Source organism: Rhinolophus sinicus, chromosome 3 (assembly GCF_057876585.1).
Source record: "Rhinolophus sinicus isolate RSI-liver-muscle chromosome 3, RSI-T2T, whole genome shotgun sequence".
Taxonomy (NCBI): Eukaryota; Metazoa; Chordata; class Mammalia; order Chiroptera; family Rhinolophidae; genus Rhinolophus; species Rhinolophus sinicus.
The window spans coordinates 7,918,206-7,923,769 of NC_142503.1; the positions used below are offsets into that span (position 1 = coordinate 7,918,206).

The 5,564-nt window shown below is 44.9% G+C and overlaps 1 pseudogene; it reads left to right on the plus strand.

Annotated features, from left to right (window-relative positions):
• Nucleotides 1-2,645: 2,645 nt before the first annotated feature.
• Nucleotides 2,646-4,258, plus strand: LOC109435514 (uncharacterized; annotated as a pseudogene).
• The last annotated feature ends 1,306 nt before the right edge of the window (nucleotides 4,259-5,564 follow it).

The following is a 5,564-nucleotide window of genomic DNA, read 5'->3' on the forward strand; positions in this document are numbered from 1 at the left end:
CAACATACAGTAATATATAATATTACATGTAATACTATATCATATATAATACGTCATATATTACATGTCATATAATCTATATTAAAAATCTACATTTTCTCTTTTGTTGGCCTCAGTCTCCCTGTCTAGCCTCGGAGGGTCTGTCTCATAGGTCATGATCTCTATCCCCGAAGCCTGGATCCAAGGCAACATCAACGATTATTTTGTGCTCTCACATTATTCACAGCCTTTGTCCCACACCACTGTCCGCTTGAGCCCCACATGTCCACTCAGACCTATTGGACACACAGCACCCTGACCTGCGGCCAGTCTCAGCCACGGGCCTTCTTCTGCTCTTTACAGAGTCTGGTTACCCACTGAACTTGACACGGCCTCAGCCCCATCGCTCCACATTAACTCTCTGCGTCTCAGTCTTCTCTCTGATTGTACCCAGGTTGGCTGCTCTGGATCAATGCTCCGCACCCTCGAACTCAGCTCTGAGTTTTCCTGGACTCAGCTACAGCCCTGCTCCTCCTCCTCCCGCAGCCTCTGTCAGCTGAGTCTCAGCGCCACCGTTAGAACCCCGAGCACTTTCTCTTCCTTACAACTGACCAGCAAAACCAGCGCCGCGCCGCACGCAAGAATGCTGTGAAGGTGGAAGGTCCTTGCGACGGTATTTGTTTGGGATGGCATAACGTGTACCACTGGCGTGTATTGTGACACAAGCTTTAAAAATTCACCTCACATTGTACAAAGTCAATCTTTCAGGAACATTTAGCCTGGAGAGTGATGAAACATAAGTAATGGTCAGTTTAGATGATAAAGTATGAAAGTTTTGCCAAAAAAGAAGGAAAAAAGTATATCTTTAACAAGTCAGATAATATTCGCAAAGATAAAACGTATTCCCAGCATAAGATGTTAATTTTGGCTCCTATTTACAGCGAGAAATAAAATAAATCTGACATATCTTTTTTTCCTCCCTTAGGCAGTGTTGCTTGTTCCCTAGTGCCCTGCTCTCATCCAGGTATTTTAAAAATGACATTTGTATTTAAGTTTCTTGTGCACAAGTATATAAATAAGGTGAGCTTTCTAGTGCATAGGACATTATCTCCCCCCCACCCTTTCCAACTGCAGTTACAGCACTGACTCCTTTATAATCTCTAGGCATCTCGTGCATCTTACAAATTCTTAACATTACAGCAAGAAACCTTGCAGAGACTTTTGCCAAAACCCAAAATACTTTATTAATAGGGTTTGAAAAATTATATCTAGACTGGACATTCAATTCATTCAATTAAAATTAGTGAATATCCATGGGGCTGCTAGTTCAGTGTTGAGTTCTTTCCAATCTATCTCCAACCAAAAGTGAGATAGGACAGGAGAGTGTCTCGTTTTGGGACAAAGCCTCTGTCATAACCAGCAAATGGTTGTGGAACTCTCACTCACTGCCAGTGATGACTCAGTACCATTTCCCACTAGGCCCCACTATCCTTCCTTGGAATTGGTAAAATTAAGTAACCATTTCTTGGCCATAGCTCTGACACATAAGATGGTATATGTCAGGTGCCATGATGCATAGTTCTCTTGCAGATAATGAAATACTTCTGGGCTGGCTAGAAATATTTATTTGAAATTGTGGAAAATATGTGTTTGGGAAAAAAATGTTAAAAGGATGGATCAGAGAATGGAATTTGGGAATATTTTGTATTGCTCTTTTTGATATTCTTTAGAATTTAATCCTCATCATTTAAAAATTATTTCTATGGTTCTCACTGAAGACATAGTTGTACAAAAAAAAAATTGAAGGGAATAATTTAATTTTGACTATTAAGAATGTAACACCATTACAGTCTTACATTTTATTGTAACGTAATAATATTACAGTTATTGAATCCTTAGCTCTCTAAGTCATAATGATTTTCTACTCTCACTTGGCAACAATATCTATGTGGATTTCAAGGGGATATAAATACAATTTTAAAACAGGAAAAAATGTATACTATGGCACCCTCCCTTACTGTGCTATAGACAACTTAGACAACAGGGTGTGTCTTATGTATGTTTTTCATTACCCTATGGTTCCTATTTTAATAATTTGCTTCTGGATATTGGCCATTCAATTGCCACTCAAATACATAAAATGAAAAGAATGAGTCAGACATCATCATTACAGCTATGGATTAAAGCACACAGAAGCAAATGTATTCCATCCCTGAAATTCTGAATGTTACAAACTGAAGATGCATCGAGATAGACCGTGGACTCTGTCTAGTCCTGAAGCTGACCCTACCAGCCCAATGGAATCATTATCACTGCAGATGGGAGACGCCACTTATCACATTAGGCTAGGATTCCTTCTATTCTGAAAAAACATCTAGACATTATTTTTAGCTTATATGATACATAACTTGCAAAGAGAAGTACTTGGACATCTACCAAATGAAAAATGTAAGCATAACTATGGAAACAGTTTCTGCTTCTGAAGAAGAAAGGCGTATCATCAAAATTAAATGGAATTGCATGGTTTTAACTAATTATGATTTAGTGAGTAGGAGCAGTTTTGGGACAAGGGCATTTTACTTTGCTTTCCTTTAACATATGGTGAACAATATACTACAAATTCTTTTATTTCAAGATAAAAAATATTTTAATGCAATATTTAAAAAATGGAAATTAGTGTCTGTCAGGCTTCACTCGGGGACAGCAATGGTTCCTGTCCCTCCAGCTCCGACGCTGAGGCCACACAATTCAGTCCTTCCCCAAATGTCCCTAGGCCTTCCAAACTGCCACTCCTCTACCAGAGACCAGATTGGAAGGAATGGAATATACCAGAGCGTCGTTCTCCAATCCAAGGACCCTTATCATTCATTAGAGCAGTAATCAAAAGATCTCCTCAGACTTCTATTCAGACTGAGCTTCATAGGGATAGCAGGTGCCCAGAGATCACCATTGTGGTAGCTGAGCCTCTGAGGCCAGCCTCGTGCTTTCCCGGAGCCCCAGCCACAGGACGCAGCTCTCCCTCACGCCCTACAGCAGGCCCAATGAGCGACTTCCTGTTGAGCCCTGACCATCTTATGAACAAGTTATAAAAGAAATCAACCAAGTTCAAGTTAATACTACAAATAATAATAATGCTGCTGCCAGTCCAAGGCACACTATGACTGTTGCAACTCAGACTGACGTTTCAGAAGAAATAGACAACACTACAGGCACCTCTCGAACCTCTTCAGCCTCCCCAGTCATCTCAGCCAGGGATCTTCCCATAAACATGCCACCTTTAATAGTCTTTGACATTTCTGAAGAGTAGAATTGTCCAGAAAACTCCAGTGCTACAAGATATCCAGTGCCAAAACTAAGATCAAAAAGCAATCTCAGAGCAGTAGCCAGAGATACTCACTTTAAGAGCAGAATCAACAGAAAATCGGCCCAGCAGCCACAGAAGATGAGCCACCCCCAAGCCGGCCCTCTCTGTTAGACAGTACCAACAACTAGCTAGTCAGGCAGTGATGGCCATTATGAACACAGAACAAAGGCAAAATAGTGTTGTTTGAAGGATCAAAGCATTTGATAGACAAATACAGAAACCTCAGGACTGCCCCAGAAACCAGAGATTGCTCCCTGCACACTCCCCCCAAGGTCTGCTGTTTCCTCAGGGAAACCCTGCATGGCTCTCAAACCAGCTGCCAGCAGAGCTTCTGGAGAATTGGACTCCTGGAATGAAAACAGACTCAAGGTGGCCTCTACAGAAAGGTTCAACCCACACTTTCCATGGAAAGAAACATCCAAGTAACCAAACCTGAACTGCCAAAGAAACCAAATCCTGGCCTTGTGTGAAATGTTAATCCTGAGATTCTGGGAGGAGAGACTGTGACTGAGAGCCTTGATGACAGGAAGATTGTTCCAACTCCTGCGCCTCGGCCTTTGCTGCAGAAGAAATCAGCTTCCTCAGAAAACCCCACCTACCCTGCAGCTTTGCTGAAACCAGCCGCTGTTCCTCTCCAACTCTCAGTGGTGTCCCAAACCAAAGCATTCATGTCACTGGGCAAAGAACACTCAGCCAACCCCCCCCACCCCCCAGGTTCAGGTCTGCAAAGTAAGTTGCTGGGGACATGGACCTCCTCTGTTTTGATGATGAGAGGATCCAGAAAGCCCGCCTCTTCTCCCTACTGAAAAGCCTACTGGAAACACTTATGGTCCAGTACCTGGAAAACTCAGTTATGTTGACAGATCTAGAAACTTGAAATCCGACCATGTTTGTCAAATAGGAGGATCTGCGTGAGGACCCTCAAGGCTGTCACCAAGGGAAACAGGCTTTGTGAGCTGCCCTCCTGAGTTCCAGGATGACTTGAACAAAAAGCTGTGATGCAGACAGGTCCAGTGGCACAATAGATCAACACTGTGCCTGCTTCCTTCCGTGAACACATTCAAGTTACAACTAAATTATCGAATAATCAACCTGGAAAACCATCTGAAGTCTGGCTGAACAGAACTTTTATAACTAAGGATATAAAGAAGCAACATTGAGACTGGTAGGAGGGGTGGAGGCCCGTAACGTACTCTAAACCTCTCTGTGGTTGTTGAGAACTAAGAGGGATATCTTGGCCATATAGGTTGCACCTGGAGGAGTGAGGGGTCCCAGACGCACACCAGGCTCCCCAGCCAGGAATGCTGGTGGTGGGAAGAGGAGCCCTCCCACAATATCTGGCTGTGAAAAACAGTGGGGACTCCAACCATCTGAGAGGGACAGAGGCTGCGGGAAACCCAGACGGCCTCTTAAACGGCCCACGCACAGATTCGCTCGCTTGCAGGCACTCACCTTGGCTCAAATGGAAGAACGGTGGCTCGGGAGGTGTTGGAGAGACATGCTTGGGGGCAGACTGAGGTGTGTGGCTTCGGGGGCGAACTGGGGGACAGTTGGCATTTTCCCTGTGTGAGGTCCTCCCATGCAGCCAGCAAGCGGGCGCCATCTTTCCCTTGTTGAGCCCGCCCCCACCACAGCCAAATCTGAATCTGATTGGCCTGGTGAGCTCTGCTCGATCCTGCTGACTCACGGGGACCCTGCCCCACCCAACTCTTCCAAGGCTGGTGGCACTTTCTCCAGCAGTCAGCCCCACCCGCATTGCACTCTTTGTTGAAAACCTATCAGAATCTGGCAGCTCCCTAGTGGGCAGCAACTAGCCTCAGTGTGCTCTGAGACTTTTGCTGAGTAGCTCCAGGCTCAGCAGTGGCACCAAACCAGAATTTACATTAATCTGGTGACCATAATTCTTCCCACTCTAAGGACTCCCTAAGGCCTTGCCTCCCCCAACTTGCATGACACTCAAAGCTCTATCAACAGCTTTACCTTAAGGGGGCCAGCAAGTGGCAGCAGGCCTCAGTGTGTCCCAGCTTATTGCAGAGCTATGCCAGGCTTAGTACTGTTGGCAGCCACCCTTGGTTCATAGTGTGGACTTTCCCACATGCCTCCAGGTTTAGCACAGGCAGCAAACAACTGCAGATCTCTATGTAGCTCCTACTAAGTAGTCCCCAAACAGTTACAGGCAGTGGGTGACCTGGGCCTGCACCAGAGCCCCTCCCATGAGGCC